This window comes from Gavialis gangeticus, unplaced genomic scaffold (assembly GCF_001723915.1).
Source record: "Gavialis gangeticus isolate Ggan-Ray unplaced genomic scaffold, GavGan_comp1, whole genome shotgun sequence".
NCBI lineage: Eukaryota > Metazoa > Chordata > Crocodylia > Gavialidae > Gavialis > Gavialis gangeticus.
The window spans coordinates 77,391,837-77,414,415 of NW_017729033.1; the positions used below are offsets into that span (position 1 = coordinate 77,391,837).

Below are 22,579 nucleotides of genomic sequence, written 5' to 3' on the forward strand. Positions count from 1 at the left end.
CACATTTGGCTTGCTTACTATGCTATTAACCAGCGACTAAGTGTTGTTAAAATTGTTGGGGATTGAGGTTGCTGCTGGTCCCTAATATGCATCTCTCAACCTGCTAACTTTAACAGGCTGATGGTTAGTTTTTTTCTATATCTTTACATCAATAGCCAAAAATGTATTTTATGTATTTATTTCCACTACTAACTATTTTTATAACTCTCATCTCAGCTGTCATCTCTGATAAGATCACTAGGGAGAGCATATAATCTTCAAAATGAAGAATTAGTTTACTTATTAAAATAAATGATCCTTCACATACTTTGATTTAGAAAATGAACGCCTAATTATGTAAGTATGCCATTATTACACAAACGTGCCTGTACAAAACATTGTGCCTACTAGTTCAGTGGCAAAATTCCTTCAGTCCCAACCTGGGCCAATGACAAGACAATTTCACTATCTTCAGAGTGAATTGGATCAAGATCTTTGTGAATATTTCTTAATAATAACATGTAAAAGAAATACAAAGCCTCTGTGTCTTCTTTAACCCTAGCTCCCTCCAACTTTTATTTTGAAACTTTTATTGTGAAAACAATAAAATATGATTTATGTAATTGATCATAGTTAACCTTCTTCTCCACAGAGAAGAGAGAGAAATAAATCATATTTATCAGATTGTGGAGCAATTGCCAAAGCTTCATGTTTAGGAAGCATAATTACTTCCCTGTCACCTCCAACAAATTTTGGGAGCTTGGTCTCTGGATTAACACTGACGTTAGACCTGCCCCTACTCCCTTCAGAACTCCCTGAATCCGTTTAAAGGTGGGGTTTTTTCAGGCTGGCAGCTCATCCCACATGCATTGAACCCCCGGAAAGGCTTCTCCACCTCTTGTCACCCTTTATGTAGTGAAATCACATCAATTTTGCTGCCTATGAGGTCTTATTGTACCTCTGATCATAATTACATTGAAGTCAATGGAAACTTTCCCTGGGCTTCATGTGGTTTGCATCAGGCTGTAATGTCATAATTAACCTTCCATCAAGTTGAGATGTTACCACTTAGAAGAGATGGCAGCATTTTGACATTACCATTTCCTAAACTTATATTGGCATTTAAAAAATAATAATAATAAAGAATGTGTCACTCAGGGTTTGATGATGACTAAATATACCTGAAATATGAAAATAGAAAATTGCATCAGGACAAAGTTTTTATCTGTGTCTCTGCTTAGCTTTTCCCTCATTCATAATAAATCTGTTATCCAGAGTTGTTGACTTCAGAAATTCTGCCTATGTGATGGAACAGGCTGGCAATTCAATTCCTTCAGACCATGTTATTTTAGACCTTTAACTATGATTTTGCTGCTGGTGGTTCTTACTGGTAGCTCCTCTCATTTTATTGTTTTGTTTCCTTCTCTTCAGCTGATGAGTAACTCCAGCTTTGAAAGGCTAATCCTCTGGTCTCTTTGGTATAATATCTCTCAAACAAACTCTTTCTATTCCCGCCCAAAGTTCTGCACGTAGAAAGGAAAAACTAATTATTATAGCTAGATAGCTCTTCATAAACATCGGAGGAGACTACATAATGCTGCCCCAAGTCTTTGTTATGCCAAAGAGTATCCATAACACATCACAGTTGCCAAATTCTTCATTGTTGATAGTGCAGAAGGCAGGGTAGAGTGGCATGTTAGAGCTTAAATCATCCAGCAATGCATAAACTTCTATAGTTGGTACGGGGTTTATGACCCAGTCCTGATACCTTGTTCTGAGCTGACTGAAACCCTCAGACTGATAACAACTTCTTCCATTTGATAATAGGAAAATGTTATTGATACAGTGATAGCAGAGAGGAGTACTGCAGGCAAAGCAAACAAAATAACCCTACACCCCCCGATCCTACTTATCTACCCGTTCCAGGGTTTCCAACAGAGAGACAGTACATCTGGCCTGTACACAGGCACCACTCCGTGGTTCTTTGCTTGAATGTCAGAAGACTTGAAGGTTGAGGGCCAAGCCCCATGATGGCCTTGGAATCCCCCCTGCTGTTCTATAAATCCCTTCTTTTGTATTCTTTTCCTCCTGATGACTCTTGATTTCTGGGTACCCTTGATTGGCATCCCTGTGGTCATCATACCGTCCACATTCTGTTCTGTCAGCATAATTCTTTGGGTGTTTATACATGCATTCCAGGAGTTGGGGTGAGGGGGGAAACTTCAATTAGAGCAGCTCTGAGGGCCAAGAACATCACATACATCGGCATTCCTGCACTTAAAAATGGCAGTAGGGGCACTTTAACTAAAGCTCATTGAACAATTTTTTAGTACAGGGATGCTGATACACATGACACTGGAGCCTGATGGAGTGCAGTAATTACCATGCTCCAGCAGACTCCATTTTCACAGTGCATCAAAGCAGCTGCTTTGCATGTGTATAGACACCTTTTGTTTCCACATCGCATGCAATACCCATCACATGCATACATCTAATTTGGACATTTACTAGTGTCTTAATTTGGGCATCCCTGGCCTAATTTTGTCCTTCCACCAGAACCAGCAATCCCAGGGCTGTTCACTGTGGCCTAATGCCAGTGCTGCAGGTTCCCTTATCTTTGTAATGGATTTTCAGCAAAACACTGTTTTGCATGTTTTCAGTTTCCCAGGATATATGTGCCTGCTTGTCTGTTAGCTTTAGACACAGTGTCTGCTAAAAGTCTAAGAACAAGAATCTTTGTCACAAACAGACTTTTAGAAAAAAATTAACCCTTGCCATTCCCCTGGACCATTGTTCTAATACAATATCTACTCTACTTATAAGCCAGTTCCTAAAAGCAGATCTTTAAATATTATTTTCTAGCCATCAAATTCATAGCCCTGCCTTCTGCCTGACTTCAGACCGATACAGGTAACTAACTACCTGTCTGTACTCATTGCCTATAATGTGATTGTGGCTCAGTAGCAGGGATCCTGGTTTTCTCTGCATCACTGGGGCCATGTCACACCCAACCCACTCACCTGCCATGACTTGATTTTGCTATAGGTGAACTTGGACTCACCTGGGGGTGATATAGTGGTTCTCTGTGGGCCATGTGTTATCGTGGTGGTCTATCTTCTGTGGGGTTGCTCCTCCCCTACAGCCCACCACTTTCTGCTTGGATGTTGTTGCCACTTTCGCTAAGATGTTGAGTGTGTTGCTACCTGCTCTTTCCTGCAAGGAGACTATTGGGGCTTGACTCTGTGGATTCAACCACTGCCTTTGGTTTTGCAAAAAGGAAAAAGTAAACAGATATGATCAAATGGTTCAGACCTGGCAGCCAGGCAAGGCACTGATGCCTTGCTGCCCCAAGCTTTTCCCCTTTTTCGGAGTCATGGGTTGCTTTGGGCTTTGTGAACCCCTCGTGTCCCCACTCTTGGGCCCCTTCTGCCTCCTGATGAGATGTTTTCTCTGAGCAGGCCCCTTCCTGATCTGGCACCAGGCCAGGTCTGGCTTTGCCTCAGAGCAGTCGCTATTACGCCTGTGTGAGGCCAATGCTCCCCTCAGCTACTTGCTGGCATGCTCCCTATCCTCATATGGTCCTGATGAGCCTGTACTATCTGGGGGCCTGTTTGCAGAGACTCTTCCTGTGTTTCCCCCTGGCAGGCTTTCTGCAGCTACCTGTTTTGAGCCCTCTGGGCTTAGGTCCTTCAGCGTGGGCTCCTGGGTGAGCGCTTGGCCCTTGCTGAAACACAAGTAGGGTCCTGCTTGGCTCCACCTGCCAGAAAGCCTTCCTATGGTGTCTCTTGGGTGTTCATGGTAAAAAAAAGTACTCACAGCTTCTCCACAATCCCAACTGGGAGAGAGGCAGCTGGTTCCTCAGCTGCCACACAGAGGGCAGCCAGCTGTGGGGGACACACCAGCTCATACTCCCCAACAGTGGGAAGAGTGTCCTCTTACCCAGGGAGGACCTGCCTCCTCCCCAGGCCCGTTAGCAGGGGTAAAAACAGGCAGACACACTTCCAGTATCCTGGCTGCTGTTCCCCCATGCTCCAGTCTCTGGTGCTCTTTTGGCCTGCTGCCCTGGGGCTCCAGGTGAACTGGAGGCATCCTTCTGGTCGGCGCAGAGCCGGCCAAGTTAAGTGCAGCCCTGCCCTCCGTGCCATACCAGGCAGGTAACTTGGGTGTGCACCATTACAGGGGCTTCATTCTGAATAAAATTTGAATGGTATAAGTTGTCTCCTAAAGTACATAAATATATATTAGCTAACAAAGGAAACAGGCAGGCAACTATTTCATCTTCCAGAGCTAGCTAGCAACCATTCTCCCAATGTGGTATTTATACCAGTATCCCATCCTGAGTGAGTGGTCAGTGGAACAGGATATATAGCTTGCTAGCCATCTTTGAACAGTTGTGTCTCTTGTACATCACCAAACAATCTTGCTGTAACTGACCTTTTATTTTTGCAATTTTTTGTGTTTTAAATGTAATGTTCTCCTCAAATGGAAAGAGAAGCCCATGATGAAGTATTCTTCTTTCTCCTTTTTGCCAGATCTGGTCTTTTACTATATAGTTCTTGGAAAAAAAAGAAGCATCCCACAATTTTTATATTCCTATTTTTCTATATTTCTCCCTGAACTTGGTAGTAACACTTTGTAACTTGTAGTTTATATTTCCTGCAGAGTCCTAATGCATGATACTTTGATTTTAATATGCCCTGCTTTATACATCAGCCAACTTGGTACATGTATTTACAATGTGATTTCTTGTTCGGCTACACATCCTGCATTCTACACTTAATATCTTTCCTACCAGATAATTTAGCTTTAACATATCTTGTACAGCTGTTTTCCTAAAACACGAACTTGAAAAACTCTCCATGTTTTTCTTTTTCTGTTCATTTCTGCCTCTTTATCTTGTCATCCCAAGGTCTCCACAGGAGTATAACCTTTAGTTAGTTTTGGAATTTTATCAAAAATCCAAATCAGTCCATCTTCGCTGTCTCATAGATTTTGCTATTATTGCACATTCATTTTTCCTGCCATCTTCAATAGCTCTTCAACAAGATCTTCAACAGCTTTCAGTCCTTTTCCTCCATCCTTCTTGGAAGATGCCTGTCCATATCTGAGTTTATGCTCATTACATTTTATTTTGCTAATTTATGTTTGTCATCCTGCCCACTCTCTTTGGATCAAGTCTTCATTCAGTTTACTAGATGAACCAACAGAATACTACGTAACTGCAGTGCCAGAATACTACGTAACTGCAGACTAAAGACTAAGCTTTAGTCTTATCTGTTTCATTAATTGAGCTTTGTTTTGAAATGTTTTTAATAATCCTCTAAGTAATCTTTCTGTAATTTCTGTAGTGTCTCCCTCATTTCTGTATAAAAACTTGCTAAATCCTTAGTGTTCAATAGTTTGATATCTTCTTTTATTGTCAGATTCTGTTCTTTTCAATATTCAGGCAGGATGTTTTTAGTATCTTAAGATAAGATGATATGCATCCCCTTTACCCGAAGACCATTCTTACTTCTTGGGAAAAAAATCTTATGATTTTAATTATTCAGTAAATTATTTTAAACCATATTCTAGCCATGTAGTTTTGTCATCAGTATAAGAACAGATATGAAATAGGATTGTCTCCTTAATAAATGTTATTTATGTAACTTAGCAATGCAAAAAACAGAAATAGGAATATAACAAGGTGTTACATGAGAAAATCCCACACTGTAGTCTTACCTCACATAGTATTTTACTATAGTTGTCCAACTGCATACTTTTCTAAGCTAATCCTTATACATTTCACCAACATATGTATTTTCATCATTTGAAACATTAATATAATGCATTCATGGGACTCAGTACTATATGTATTTACATACCATATTTATTTGAATGCAAGACAACTCCTGAATGTTAGACAACTCCTGAATAATTAGATTCTACACACAGAATAAAAAAAAATACTAGACTAGACCAGGTATGAAATCTAATTATTAGAGCATCATCTTAAATTCATCCCCCCCAGTACTGCTGGTGGTGGGAGGGAGAGGCAATGAGGATTGCAGTAATGGGGCAGGTGGTAGGGGACAGACAATGGAAAAGGCAATAGGAGAAGGTGTATGGTAGGGCAGGCTGTGCGGGGGAGGTGGTAGGAGCAGGCAGCTCACCCCCCTGCTTCCTGTCACCTCCCCCTTGCCCTCATTGTGCCTTCCCTCCCCCCACCCCACAGCCTCAGATTGTCCCAATTCTCTGTTCTGTTTCACCCTACTCCCATCTACATGCTGCTTCTGCCACCCACAGCCCCAGGTCCAGGTTGCCATCCCACTTCCTCCCATCTCTCCCACCCACTGAATTCTCTTCCCACTACCTGCCCCACCACCCCTCCCTCTCCTTACCTTTGCTCTGCACCAGCAGGCTCCTATCCTGCTGTAGCACAGAGCATAGCTCCAGCACACCCCATAGCATTGGTGTGGAGCCGGTACTGCTGTTCCAGCCCAGCCCTGTAGCAGCACCAGCAGGGAGCTGGGTCTGCTGCTCTGAGACCAGGCTGGGACAGCAGTTCCTGCTCTGTGCCACTACTCCTACAGAGCTAGACTGACGTTCTATGACCCGGGCTGCAGCAGGGACAGAGCCTACTGGCATGAGTGCAACAGAGAGGGAAACAGAGAGGAAGAAACAGTATGAGGGGGGGAAACCAGGGGCTGCAGGGGAGGAGTGGCAGGGTGTGCAGAGGCAGTGGAGGAGGTAGGTGGCAGCTGTGGCCCTGGCTTCAGCTCCAGCCCCAATCCCAGGTTAAGGCCAGAGTCAAATCAGCTTCCTGACCCCTTTTCATCTCTCCCCTCTCCTGTTCATACCCAACCCCCTCCCCCCACTGCCTCATTCTTCATTGTAAGGCAAGGGGCTTTTTACCACATGTTAAATGGAAGGGAAAACCACATCTTCTATAAGTATAGAAGCAGTGTACACCAAGATCTGGGAGAATGGTTATTCAGCAGTGCTTCCCAAGGGATAACTAGGTCTAATGGCCACAAACTTCTGGAAGGCCAATTTAGACTGGATGTAAGAAAAAACTTCGGTTTGAATGTCCCGGATCTGGATCTGATTTACCCAATAGGAGGGGCAAGCACCTACTCTGGACTCATTCAAAGGGCATTTGGATGCATGTCTTGCTGGGATCATTTGACCCCATCAGACTTCCTGCCTCTGGCAGGGGGTTGGACTTGATCTTGTGAGGTCCCTTCCAGCCCCTAATGTCCATGAAATCTATGAAATGATTAAATATGGTAATCTGTCCAACACAGTAGGAAAATTATTTTGTTTTCCTTCTGACATCAGTCAGTATAGTTTTGCATACCATCAGATCATCCTTTATCCCATATCACTTCTATATACTTAACGTTACCATGATTTGTCAGCATTTTACTAATGATTCCAGTAAGAAGCTTCCATATCATTAGCAAGCAAATCACGGGTCTTAAATTTTTAATGTAAAGGGTTTGAGGTGGGGCAAGAGACACATGCAGGCTCATCTGGATATACCTTTAAAGATTTCAAAATCTCCGTGGGTAACAGTTTGCAACTTGCATATGCCACTGGTCTTTCCAGTCCTCCATCCTCCTGCATCAGTACTGCTCCGAGGCCATTTCTGATGCATCTGTCTACAACACAAAGGGTTTCGTAAAATCAGGGGCGTGTACTACTACCTCTTTGCACAGAGCCTTCTTCAGTAGCTGAAAGCTTCTAACCATTTCTCCCGACCATTTTACCCCCTTTTTTGAGGGTCCATTTAGTGCATCTGACAGCGGCGCTGCCAGGTCCGAGAAATGTGGTATGCGGGCGCTTTTCATCTGCCCCCTTCTTGGGCTGGAACAGGCGTGTGTAATATTCGGGGTTAATCTCTAACCTGTATAGTATTGCTGCCTTAACAACCTCATAGTGCCAGGTGTCCTCCCTGGGGAGTGTTCAGTAGGCCGCTTGGGCCTTCCCCACGACTAGGGCGCCTAACTGGCTGGCCCAGTATCCCTTGTCCAGGCCCGTCAGGATGGCATGTCTTTCAAAGGCTTCAATATATGCCTCTGGGTCATCTTCACTGGTCATCCGGGGCATTTTAAATGCAGTCAGGCCGTGTCAAAGCCAGTCTTGTTGATGTCCCAGCATTTGTTGCTGTGTATCCAAAATCTGGGTCAGAATCTGCAAATTCTGGCCTAACAGATCGGAGGGATTCATGGCCACCAGTTGCATTGCACATTGTTCTTCCAGACTCGGGTTCTCAGAGAGATTCCCAGCCAGTGCTCCACTTTGTGCCCGCCTGGCCTCGAACATCTGGTCACGTGCCACACATCCCTGGATGTTTAGAGTTGTCTGCTTGTCTGTCCCTGTGGCCCTGCCGAGTAGGTGTCTCTCCCCTAGATAGTCTGTCCCCCAATCTCTCTTGCCACAACTTTGTATCTTCTTCAGTGGTGGGGGGGTCTGACTATTAGGGTCCTCTCGGTTGTGGGACCGCTGGACAACGATCTTCTGTGAGGCTCCACCTCCCCTTTACCTTGCCCTTACACCCTGCCTTGACGGGTTCCTGATGTCCTTTGGCCAGTTCCCCGACTGTTGTTGCCCCGTGTCCTCTTGCAGAGATGGGCTATAAGCCAGCCAGACCAAACCCTGGCCCTACCCACCAAGTGTCTCAGCCGTCTAGCCTCCCTTGAGACTGCAAACCCCCTTCTCTGGTTTAGCCAACACGCGGGCTCTCTGTCATGCCTCACAACCCCTCCAAAGGTGGGAAACATAAAACAAAAAGGAAAAAAATACCAACGACCGAAAAATACAACAGATACTTATGAGATGCACTCTGCTCCCTTATCACCTGCTCCTACAGCTGGTCCCACCACATCAGGCCCCTGGGCCTCTAAGGACTCTAGCTGGCCCTAAACTGGGTCCACCCTAGACTGCAGGCTACTGTGTCCTCCCTTCCACTCTTCGCCCAGCCTGTGGGTCCGTTGGACCCCGGATGATCCCTCTGGGTACGTCTTCCCCACGTCTCCTGCTGGGGCAGCTCTATGATGCTGCGGCCTGTCTTCCGCAGCCCTCCATGCTGCCTATTCCCTTCGTCCCCCACCGGGGACACCTCTTCAAGCCCTCCCGAGTCCACAACGGTCCCACCTGGTTGGGCGTCTTAACCACTGCTGGCCTCTCCGCCTCTGTGGCAGTAACCCCAGGCGTTCACCTCCTCTGCTCTTCCCGGTCTTCTAATTTGAGTCCTCAGTCTGGGCAGGGTCTCTCTGCTTCCTCTCTCCCTGTGCTGCTGTCAGCAGCGTCTTCCCTGCGGCAGGCTTCCCAGTGTTCTTCCATGCTGCAGGAGACAGTCTTCCTTCCTCTTCCGTGAGCGATTTCCCAGTTGGCCATCCTCCACGTCCTGCTGCCCCCCATATCAGCTGGCTGCAGCTGTATAAAGGCATGGCTAATGAGCCGCTCAGGTCCTACCACCGTTTCTGGCTTCGCCGTGGATCCTGCTAGAGGTGAGGAATTTTCTGTTTCTTTTTTCTTTTCACTGCCCCAGTGAGTTCCTGACCCCCAGGTCCCCCCTGGCTCCTCGGGGTCTGTCCCTTGGGTTCTCCCTGTGACAGTGTCCTTTCCTGTATTCTTTTTAATGAGCACAGTCCCTCATTTATGCCTTCCAGTTAGGTATACCTTTTACTAGAATTTCTGTATGTGTCTTAGCTGAGGATGTACATAACCTCTTCAACCAAAAATTCTGAATTCCATTCCGTCCTAGTGCTTTCCAGTTAGGTCTTTTTTTCAGTATTCTTTGTTCATCATCATCCATGATCTGCACTTCGGTTTGATTAATCACACCGCTCTAGTCATGTTATCTTCTTTTTTCAGTATGCTTTGCCAAAGTATTATATGGTGCCTTCCTTTCCTAGAGTTCTTTCAAAAAATCAATCGAACTTAGTTAATTTATCATTATATTTTTTAGATTTTTCTTCTGATTCTTGGTCACCTTCAAAAACTTTGTTTTGCTGATAGTGTTGTTGTTTCTCTTTTTTGTTTTGTTTTTAAGTTACCTAGTATGTATGTGACAGGGCGGGGCTTAGGAGCGGCCGTGATCTCTCCTAGCACCCTCGTTCTCCTTGGCATGGTATCCCTGATGTACTCCAGCCTGTGCCCTGTCTACGGTGATCCTGGGCACTCCTGCCTCACGGGCTACGCGCGGCTCCTACCACCCCAATAACACGCCCCAAGCCTCTCAGATGTCCCTTGTTGTTTGGTCAAGTACTGTTGCCCGCGCCCTTGCGGACACCCTCTGGGCTTGTCCTCTACTCGTGGCCCATCCCAGGGCCCTTCTCTGTGCCCTCTCCCTCCCTGGGGCTTCTCCTACGATCGCCCTCCCTGGGGTTTCTCCTATCTCTGTCCTCTCGCCCACACTGGGGCCTTGCTCTGCGCCCTTGTAGCCCACACTGAGGCCTATCTCTGTACTCTCGCCCGCACTAGGGCCTATCTTGTCTATGCGCCCTTTCTGGGCTTCCAATCTGTGTGCCCTCCCTGGGGCTTCTCCTGCGCTCCTGCCCACACTGGGGCCTAGCCTTGTGATTCCCGCCCACACTGGGGCTCCTCTCACCCTCATGGCCCGCACTGGGGCCTCGCTCGCACTTACGCCGGCACTGGGGCCTGTCTCCGCGATCGCGCCGCCGGCACTGGGGCCTGTCTCCGCGATCGTGCCGCCGGCACTGGGGCCTTGCCTTGTGACTCCCTCAATTGAGGCTCAGGTGGCCATAGCTGTGCCTGGCCCCCAGACCCCCTTCTCGGGTCCTACGCCCCACTGGGGCTTCCCACCATTGGGGCTCAGGTGGCCATAGCTGTGCCTGGCCCCCAGTCCCCTCCTTGGGCCTTAACCTAAGCACCCTCTGGGGTTTACAATTCCTGTGCGGCTCAGGCAGCCTCAGCCTTGACTGGTCCCAATCCACTGTGCCCCTTCTCAGGGCTGGGGTCAGTACCCCCTTAATGCTGTACCCTCTCTGGCACCGGGATCTCCACACCACTGTGGAGCCTCATGAGGCCTCCTCCAACCCCTTATAGCCTCACCCGGTCCTCCGGTGTAATCACAAAGCAATATCATAAGCCGATCGGCTACAACTCAAAAACTAAGCCACCTGGCTAAAAGTAAACTCTACACCCTCAGGCCCTTTATCCTCCCAAATCCCTACTAGGGCTTCCTCCACCTCGTCTCCTTCCATGGAAGCTGCTCAGGCCATCGGGCTTCTCTACCCTGCCAGCTTCAACAGCGCTCCTACTTCCTCAGCTGCCAGAGGGGAGCTGCCTTCTTGGTCTCAACCTGGGCTGTTTATGTAGGCCAGGCCCTGCCCCCTTCTGGTCAGCTGACCAACTGCAGTTGCCCCGACAACCGGCACCTGTAACTCTTTATAGGAGCAGGGCACCTCAATGCCCTGCGACACACCTCCACCCCCTTAAATTTGAGTCCCACTAGGAGCGGGGCGCGGAAGTGCCCTGTGACAATGTACCATTCTGTTTCAAACCTTCTTCAGCTTTTGAAGTGTTATGAGATTTTTTTGTTTCTCACAACTGCAATAATGTTGATCTTATTTTTTCCCTTCTGCAATTTCATTTAATGATTTTCTTTTGTCTTAACCACCAGGACTTCCAGTTAAATCAGATCTCTGTGATGCCTTTTCCATGGCAGAGATTTCTTTTATTTTCTTCTGTAGATCCCCAGTTCTTTTATTGCTACCAAAACTGCACATCAGTGCAGCTTTTGTAAACTTCTGATGGCATTAAAGAAATGATTCCCAACCAGGCTGTAGCACCTGACTGCTTTGAGATCCTTTCAAGGATGTTCTGGTGTAAAAAGCAATGTTAGCACTCTTAGGGCATGTCCACACTTGCAAGCATGTGCATTTGCAGCAGCTCAAATAGAAGCGGTACTAATTTGAGCCAGGGCTTTTTGCCTCAACACACATGCTCGGACATACACTTTGTTGTGGAGCAAATTGTGCCACTTGGGGCAAAATAATCCTGCCTGACTCCTCCCAGATCTGCAGCCAGGGGGAGGTAGAGCCTGGGGCCAGCACCTGTGCTGTCCTCATCAGTATAAAAAGCTGCCCTGGCAAGCAGCTCAGGGCTACTCACTCTTAGGAGCTCCTGGGGCCCAGCCAATTGGTATCTGGGGAAACTACCCCTTGTGCCAGCTGGACTGCTGCAGCACCATCCCAAATCCATTTTTAAAAATATCCAAAAATCCATGTTTTTCCATAATTAAAACAAAAGAGCACTACACACACACATACACAGTGTACCAACCCCAACTCCCAGGTCTTGGGGACAGCACGATGAGCCCTGGGGCCACTTGTGCTGCCTGACCTGGCCAGTCCCATGCAGAGCAGTCCCAGGGCTGCCAGGACCCAGCTGGGCTTGGCACGCTGTCCCTGTGTGCCTCACCGGGTCCTGCCTCTGGTGGCAACACTGCCTTCCCCTCTGTGCCTGCAGGGAGGTGTCACATGGTGGGACCCGGCCCAGCCCAGTGCAGCTCACTAGTCCAGCTTTGGACTGGAGCGAGTCGCATGTCTCTGGGAGGCACAGCTCCTGTGTGTGCCTCCAAGAGCCCTGCAATCTGCTCCGGTGCAAGGCCGAACTAATGAGCTGCACCAGGCTGGTCTGGGTCCCACCGCACGCTGCCAGCTTCACTACAGCTGCTCTGCACCCCCAACCCAGCCCCACATGAGCTACTATGCCCCCGGCCTTGCACATCCGGGGATATCCCCCCCACCACTCCCCACACCCCCTTGGCATCCCTCTCCACTCCTCATAGCCTCCAACAGCCCCTGACATCCCCCTGCCACTCCTCACACCTACTCACTCCCACCCACACCCATAACCCACCCCCCACCCCATGTCCATAACTTACTTTTGACAATGCCAGGGCAGCAGGAGCACCATGGACACTCTTTGGCCACAAACCAGAGTGTCTGTCCTGGAGGATTGACTGCTGCTGGCTCCAGCCATGGTCTGGGACCATGCCTTGCCCCACTCTTCTGTGGAGCGTTTTTTTTTTTTAACCCTGGATATCCAGGGGTCTGATTTTGTCCCCGCACTGCAAACTTGCAGTGCAGGGAATGTTTTTTTATTCCTGCACATGCCTCTTGACCCATCTCAAAGGGGCTCATCTGGACATGCCCTTAGAGATTTCATAAAGGAATTCATGGCATTGAAAACATTCTAACCTGTTGTGGTCTGTCTGAAATCTTTGCAACAGAAAAAAAAATGCTCTATTTTTCAGTAGTCAAAAAATTGAGTGAAATGTAAAGCTTAGTGGCATTTTTAGAGGGGTTCCTTGAGTCTGAAAAGATTGAAAACCACTACCTTATGGTATCACTTCAAGGCATTTATGAATGCTTTCTGTGAATTACCTTAGCTTCTGCTTTTCCATGCATTTGCAGGGCAGAAATCATATCCCCCTTGATAGATCAACCAGTTTATTCCAAAATGTTCTTGCTCATGCTGATCTCAGTGCTTTCATTCTTCTCTTTCTAAGTTCTTTAGTATGGTTACCTGATTCAGTGGTAAATTTTGGAGAAAAACAAATCATCATTTTCTCCTTCAGGCAAAAAAGGGGCAGGATTCTCTTTCCTTATGTCCTTATTTCTCTTTTTTAGGATATCAAATCAAAAGTATTAAACCTTATATGAAAACATAAAGAAATGTCATAACTTCGGAAAAAATAGTCTTATCACTGAATGGCAATAAGCCTTATTGCTGAAAGGCCTAGTCACATCACAAAAGGGGGCTTCTTTCTAAAAAAATTCCCTCATCATCCCAGGAATAATGAGGTCACTAAACAGATACTACTACCATCTACACCAAAAATAGTCTCAATATTTAGAGAGGAAAAAAGTCTGCTTGGCAACAAAGATTTTCTTGCTTTGAGTTTGAAGTATTAGTCACATTTAGGTCAAATCCATGTTTCTTTACATAGTCGTCTTAGCAAATCTTTTTCTATTATGTACTTTGTTGTGGACAGTGTTTAAAACATGGCTTCCTTGTCCCAGTAAGTTATACCAGGGTGTTCAACCCAAAGCCATGGCCCACATGCCCCTCATTTGGCATGCCAGGGTTGAGCACCACTGAATTATATTAATGAATAGGAAACAATCCTACTTATCCAGATGCACAGACCTGAGGCTATGTGGGCAAATGTTAGAGGAATTAGAGGCTGGAAATGCAAAGAAGCCTTAACCCAGGATGCTGAAGCTCCCATCACAATCCAGCACAAAGGAATTTCATGAAGGACCTGTTCCATAGTAGAAGGGAAAACTAGAACACCCCCCCACACACACGCACACACACACTGAATTAATATTTTCCCAAAAACAAAAAAATTGTAATCATAAATATTCAAATTCTCCATGAGTTTGAGACATAACACTTCTTTTATGCTTTTTTTATTTTATTTTACCCACTACACATCAAGTTGTTACAATTCAGAGGGAGGGAGGGTAAGAAGTATCAAAAGAATATGTTATGATTGCACACACAGCTGCTTAACTATCTGAAAAGAAAAGAAATACAAACAGGCAACAGTAAGAATAGTGTGTCACTAAGAAGACTTACTAAGGAGTAGTACAAATATGTAGGAACAAAATCTGGAAAGGAAAGGCAAAAAAAACCAAAGGAAGAACTGGTAAGAGAAGTTTAAAAATGATAACAAAATGTTCTACAAATATGTTGGCTAAAGATGATAGTTCTAGGAATCTGGGTCTGGAGCTCAGTGGAGAAGGTAAGCTGGAAATGGAACAGGGATAAAAATTGAAACTACTTTCTGCTTTGCTTCATTCTTATTTAAAAAAAAATGTAAACTATGTCCAGACAACTACCAGAATCAGTATATGAAAAGCAGGAAGAGGTCAAGTTCCTGGTAACAGAAGAACATATCAAAATGTTTGACAAATTCAGTGAATTTAAGACAGCAAGGCCTAACAATTAACTAAAGACATCCATCATCTGCTTGTCAGCTCCAGACCCTGGGGCAGCACCGGGGGTCTTGAATCAGTTCCAGAGGAGTCTGGGGCCAGAGCTGGTTGTCAGCTCCAACTAGGACAGCCCTGGTCCATTTCAAGACAGTCACAGCTCCAGTGTGATCTGGGGCAAGGTATTGGGGTGATGCTGGCCATATTTTTATGAGGCTCTAGATCAAGCCGGGGGCCAAAGGGGGTGAGAGAGTTCCGGGACCAGAGAGATACAAGAATTAGAAGACAGCTTCCATGGAGAGGCGTTGCACCCCAGGACCAAGGAGGCAGTTACCGTGGCATCAATTTGAAGGAGATAATTGGGGAGAACTTCAGCACCAGAACCAGCAAGCAAGCAGCAAGCAGCAGAACCAGCCTTCCGACAGGTGTTCAAAGAGTACGTTGCCAAACTAGAGGGGGTGATAGAATGGCCATAGCTACTGGCAAGATATCCTCACTTTGAGGTAAGAGCTGGTTAGATGGATTACCCGGGTGGATATTCCCCAAGAGATACTCTCTGATCAGGGCCCAAATTTTATGTCCCAAGTACTCAGAGATGTTTGTGAGACCTTTAAGATCTGTCACGTAAGACCATTGGTGTACCACCTGCAGACCAATGGTCTGGTCAAAAGATTCAATTGGACATTGAAAGCTATGATCAAGAAGAGTATGCAAGGAGACAGTAAGAGGTGGGAGCTATGTCTTCCCCCTCTTATGTTCACAGTCCGGGAGGTACCCCAAGCATCCTTGGGTTGTTCTCCCTTTGAACTGATTTAGGGACATAAGCCACAGGGACTATTTGACATTGTTTGTGAGATTTGGAAAGAGAGTGAGCCTGGGAAGGGAAAGGGCTCTTGCCAGGTTAGAGAGTTGCAAGAACGGCTTGAAAAAGTGAGACAGATCGCCGGAGTTAATTTAGAGAAGTCAAACCAGTCAGAAGTAGAGGTACGACGAGGGCACCTGAAGGAGAGAATTGCAGGAAGATAATTTGATTTTAGTCATGCTGCTGGATTGCACCAGTAAGTTAGTTTGCAAGTGGCAGGGTCCTTTCAGGATATGGAGGAGGGCAGGCCCTATGAACTATGAAGTGGACCAGCCTGGGCAGTGAAAGGCTAAACAGATTTATCATGTGAATCTGTTAAAGAAATAGGAAAAGCGTGAAAATTACTTGATGGAACCCAGAGAGGTGGAAGAAGAATGGTCTCCAGTGGCTAGAAATTCCCAAGAAGTTTTGGTACCACCACAAGGGGACTTCTCTAGGGGCTCTGTGATTCCTCAATGATGCCCCAGGCTACCGTTTGTTCTAATTCTCACTGCACTGGTAGGTATAGGGCCTGGGACAACTACTCCAGCATTCCCTCGCCATTTGCCCTGGGCTAGTTTAATCCGGTGACAACAAAGATTATCTTGCTTTGAGTTTGAGGTATTATTCACATTTAAAACATTTACCAAAACCCGACGGGGCCATCCAACTCTTGTTAATTTTAAGAAGGTAAACACCATCTCCTTGTTCAATGCTTTTCCAATGCATGACATCGAAGAAATGTTAGAAGGGATAGGGCAGGCCAAATTCATTTCGACACTACATTTGACAAAAGACTACTGGCAGATCCCCATGGCATCTAAGGACAAAGAGAAGACTGCATTTGAAACCCACTGGGGCCTATACCATTTCACACACATGCCCTTTGGTCTGCATGGGGCTGGTGCCTCATCCAAAAGGTTAATGGACGAGAATAGTCAGCCCATCAAGAATATGCAGTGGAACATAGCCCATCAAGAATATGCAGCCGAAAACTATGCTGATTAGATGGGCTTTGGTCCTACAACCCTTTTGTTTCTCTATAGAGCACCAACCAGGACGGCTAACCATTGCTGCCAACTTCCTCTCAAGACTGAAAGATGTTTGACAGCCAATGGTGATGGAAATGGATAAGGAGAACTGTGTTGGAGTACTGTCTCCAGTTTTATGCGCCGCACTTCGAGAGACACGGAGAACCCTCTGGAGAGGGTTCAGAGGAGGACCACTCTCATGATTATTAGTCTCCATGAAACACGCTATGAGGAGAGGTTGAGGGATCTGGATCTCTTCAGCCTTCACAAAAGATGGCTAAGGGGTGACCTTGTAGCCACCTACAAATTTATCAGGGGAGGACAGCAGGGAATTCGGGATGTGCTATTTACCAGAGCACCCCAGGGAGTAACTAGGAATAATGGGTGCAAACTTGCAGAAGAGTAGATTTAGGTTAGACATTACGAAGAAATTTTTTTACAGTAAGGGTGGTCAGAGTCTGGAATGGGCTTCCAAGAGAGGTGGTGTTATCATCTGACTTCAGTCCTCTTTCCTGCCAGGGGCAGGGGGTCAGACAGGATGATCCATTGGGTCCCTTCCGACTCTATAATCTATGAATTTATGATTGTCAAAACCCCAGCTGCGGATGGGATGCCAGGTTTCGGGGATCAGAGGCTCCCAGCCAGGGAGGCAAGACAAAGGGCTTCCCCCACTGGAGGATTTAAGCCATCGGGAGTCACTGAACCCCCATGCTCTGGCAAACCAGCCAGAGCTATTGGATGCAGAGTTTAAAATCCCCAATGAGGAAGCTGTCTCAGGTGCACTATTTAAAGCTCCCCAAGTGCCAGGAGTCAGAGACTAGATAGCCACTTCAATTTCAGTTTATTAAGGATTCTGGTTAAATGCCATGCTCCTAAAAATGACATAACACACATACAACCATAATATAAATAAGTTTGAACAAAGTAACCGAACTATAAATAAATCTTATACTAAAAATAGAGCTGATCAACATAAAAACATTATTAATAGAAATATAATAGTAAATCAAAACCTGAATCTATAATATCATTGTACATAGATCCACAATTGAGACAATAAAATAAAATCTAATGTTAAAATGTATCATTCATATCAGTAATAAAGGATATTTAACTCTAATCGCCTTAGCCATATAAGCAAAAATTGCAAGACAGTTTACTAAATTTGGATTTGTTTGCTATAAAAGCCAAATTAATTTCTCTCTGTTTGAAAAATGTGTCAAATTCTGCAAGAAGGGTAATAAACAGGTTCTCTGTATGTCATTATATAAAGAACATTCTAAAACATAGTGGATAGTATCTTCCAAAGCTCCTAGATAGACTGGGCAACATCTTTGACCCCTATGACCCCAGCTGACTTCCTGCCCTTTAGGCAGGGGGTTGGACTCAATGATCTTCCGAGGTCCCTTCCACCCCTAATGTCTATGAAATTTTAGCCCTTGGAATGGAAAATCTATGTCCAGCTGTGGACATCTGTTCTGTCTTGAGTGTAGTTGGTAGCCTCTTCCTGTTGTCTGAGTCTGAGGACTCAGGGAGTTTTATAAAGCACAGATGCAGCCAGCTGCAGCACCATTCTTTAAAGCTTCCTTTTATGTCAGGACCTACAGGCATGGGCAGCTGGGGAGGTGGTAGCTCCCAGCTCCCCAACAGCTGCTTTCTCAGGTGCCCCAGGAACTTAAAAAAATGGGTATGCTGCTGAGGCTTACAGCTGCATACCCACTTTTTAAAGCTAAGTACAGACAGTCAAAAATCCTGAGCTGAATCAATTCAGTCTTTGCAGGTTAGGTTAGTCTAAACTGCACAGACTAATTTGAAAAAGATGTGAAACAGACATTTACCTTTGATTCAGGAAATGCAGCCACATGTCTGCAGTGGCTCAGGCCAGAAGCCAGGAGGCATTAGGCATTAGGCTCTCTGGCTTTGTGTTCACTCCCTCTTCCTGCAGCCCCCCAAGGTTTCTGGGATTTGCAGTCCAGAATTACAGCAGCAGTACTCTGCAGGGTTGTTCATCACTTCCTCCTCCTGCTTCCAGGTGCCTCTGGGATTTGTAGTCCACAGTTGTACCCAGAATTACGTTTGAGTGGAAGAAGGAGTGTTTCACCCCCCTCCCTGGCCCCAGCCCCCAGCCAGGGTTTGCCTGATGGTGCAGTCCTCTTCCCCCCCCATCCCCCCGTAGACTGGGCTACATCCCCAGCCACACCTGCCCTCGCCCCACCCCTTTGTCAGCCAGCTCTCAGTACTCCAGCTAGGGACCAGAGGGGCCGGGCCAGCCTTGTTCTCTGGGGCAGACAGCACAGCCGAACCCAGGAATGGAAAGCATGCTGGGATGCTGGGGGACTGTGATTTAACTTGCACCAGGAAGTGGTCTGGGACAGAAGTTACATAAACCAGTTTGACTCAAATCAGTTAAGTCTGATACTACATTCAATAAGGTGTATCTTAAACCAGTTTCAGCCATTTTGAAACTGGTTTATGTGCACTGAGCTTCTGTTCTGTTGTGAGTTTAAACCAGTTTCTGATCACTTAAATCAGTTTGTGTGTAACTTCTGTCCCTAGACCAAAGGTCCAGGGCTCAGTAAGTCCAAGATCAGGGACACACTCCCTGATGTTGGAATTATGGTGCCCCATCTGCCTTGGGGGATGAGGCAGAAGTACTGGGTCCCAGAACCAGCACTGCCCGCAGCCCAACCTTACTGATCACATTGGGGGCCTTGGCTGCCCCATGTCAGAACCCTATGCTTACTTAAGTGTTAGGATCTGTTATGAGTCAACATGCCAGAAATTCAGTTTAAACCATGATACAAACAAGTCACAAAGATATTAAGCACTATATGTGGAATATCCTTATGGCACACTTGCTATATTATCTTGCCATAAATTAGCTGTAACATGTGGCTTATAAGCAGAAATTTCAAATAGGAATCCAGAGTGCCAAAATCATTCTGAACTGTGGTGGGCTGAGTATTTTTCAATGGAACAATTGCTATATTATTTTTCTGTAGTCAAAAAATGAGTGAAACCTAAGAACTGGCATTTTCTTAGGGGTGCCTTGAGTCTAGCAAAGGGTACCTTCAGCTTAAAAAAAAGAAAGTGAATCATTAAGGGGCATTAATTCCCTTCCTCAAAGATCATGATTACTTATTCAAATTCTATATTTTTAGAAATAATAAAATAAGGCCACAATGAAATGCTGTGAGTTGTATTTTAACTAAAAGTACTTAATTGTATGGGAGATGTGAGCAGAGATTGTTCCTTTGGTTATGTTTGCTCTTTTTTATTTTTTTTTTTAAATAAAGGGCTTTGTCCTTCAAAGCAGCCACAAAATTTAAAAGAAAATCTAGAAACCAAATTGCTAAAGCTTAGCTGTGGCTGGCAGGGAATGTACAACATGCCTTAAGACAAATGAACTTCCATTTACGTTTCATAGTTCACTAGTCTGACTTGGGAATCAGACTGTGATATCTTTTTCTTCCAGGTAAATTATTTAAAATAAAAAGCCTACTAATTATTTCAAAAGGTACCTGGCTGCAAGAATGAATAGTTTCAGGGAGACTATCATTGCCTCTTGCAAAAAGAATTCTTAAGGTTTCATTTCATGGCTCAGTACTATCAAGCTGAGATTTTGGATGAAAAGAAAATTCACAAGCAGTATGAAGTCTTATGTATAGACTTGATCCGTCATGCATGAAAGAATTAATGTTTCCTTATCTTCTTTATGTTGGTGGTAATTATTAGTTGCTCCATTGCCACTGGTACTCTAAACTAAATGACTCCACTGTCTCTCCTCATGATTGTAAATATTTTGGACCTTTAAACTGTAAAGATACTGATGTGGAATTAGACAATAACAGAGTAGACTAATTTTCATTCATTAGGCATCCAGATTTCTTCAGGATCACTATGAGCTATTCAACATGTGTTTATTGATCTCTTTTTTTTTTTTGGTTGCCAAAACCACAAGTTAGATCTTGGTCTATCCTGAGGCTTGTGCTGCATAGAAAAAGTTCACTGGAGATGGGTTGGCAAGTGATCAGTGCCACTTAACTGATTTAAGTTAAACTGGTCTAATGAACTTCTATCACAGATCATAATGTTTGTTAATTACCTCTTCAACTCTGCTGTCTTTACACATCAAAACATGACTTCAATGTGTTTGAAAATCCCACATAAACATACTGATTCATAGTGTTGCACCATTTGAGGATAAATGGTTGGTTTTGTACTTAAGGTACTAGACTGAAATTTAGCAAATCTGGGTTCTGTTTCATGTTCCTCTATATACTTTCAATATGGCTTTTAAAAAATCATTTCATATTTCTATATTCATTTTTCCATCTTAAAATGGGATTAAAGCACTTCTTTCCCTATAACCTTTTGTCACTCCTGTCTAAGTTATAAACATGATTGGGCAGGCACTGTAAATTACTGTAGATATATATTGTATCTATCCTAAGGGGGATCCAGTTGCACCAACTCAGGAAATACTGCTACTATTTCTATAAATCAGAAACTAGTCATTCCTCCTCCTCCTCCCAAATTTAGATTTTCCATTGCTTCTTGCCATCTATTAGGTGTTGGTTTCATATTTTCATATGCATATGTGAAATTTGAAAAGACTGAATTTCTCCCAGTTACTGGATCAGGATCAGGTATGGTTTCAAAACATTCTGCAAAAGATTGTAAACTTCTATCTTCCTCTTCAGCCTGTTATTTCAAGCTTTTATGTTTCTTTAGAATATATACCTTTTTCTCTTCTCAAAGTGAAAAGAAAATTCTCTTGAAGTCAATGGAGTTATACTGACGTAAAACTGATGTTGTGGGACCAGTGAAGAGTTAGCAAAACTCACCAAAAGTCTTACTACTTTAGAGTGCATTTCCAGTTATAGATCAGAAGCTACCACTGATTTTCTTTTAATAAGTTGTATCTAAATATATGTATTTTAAGAGAAAATACCAAATCAAGTTGAGAATAACTTAGCCAAAAGAACTGAAAACAAAACTGGGAGACCAGGTAACCCAGGGACAAAAAGAAGCTAAGTCAGTCCCACTGAGGCAAGTGCCAAGTGAGGCAAACTGACATCCATACACAGTCTACCATGTCAAGTGGCCAAGACATGTACCAAGACCATGACCAAACCCTGGAGACTAGGATACGACATCATTGGTTGGCACTAGGTGGGATGTAGGGGAGGCGGAACCCCAAAATGGGAAGATGGACAGAAGGATCAAAGGAGGGAACCAGGCGGGACAGATCATACAACTTCCTCCATACTAAACATTTATTTCAGCAAAGTCATGGCAGGAAAGAATCACTGAGGACCCTTCAGAACCTGTCTCGATCATTGACCATCCTTCTCATGGACAACGGTGACATCCGATAGACCAGCACACATCAGGCGCTCTGTTGAACAGCACAGTCACTTACACAGAGCCATTGCATAGGATGGAGACAGTTGTCTGGTCATGAAGGAGTCTCAGGATGGTGATAAATTTCCCTGGGCATCCAGACTTTGAAAAGATCTTCCATATAGCCTCACGGTTAACAGTGTCAAAGACTTTGGTCAAATCGATAAAGACCATGTACAGCTCCTGGTGTTGTTCTTGGCATTTTTTCTGGATCTGCCAGGCCACAAAAATCATGTCCATGGTGCTTCTCGATGGTGTGAAGCCACATTGAGACTCAGGAAGGATTACCTCAGCCAGAGGGAGCAGTCAGTTCAGTAGAATTCAAGAAAGAATCATTCCAGCAATGGAAAGGAGGGCAATACTTC

General features: G+C 45.0%; 1 protein-coding gene across 1 annotated transcript in view; it reads left to right on the top strand.

The window, feature by feature from the left end:
• The window catches only part of TUSC3 (tumor suppressor candidate 3), a 362,952-nt gene that overhangs the window by 284,239 nt on the left and 56,134 nt on the right, over positions 1-22,579 (top strand). The gene's annotated exons all lie outside the window — the stretch shown is intronic.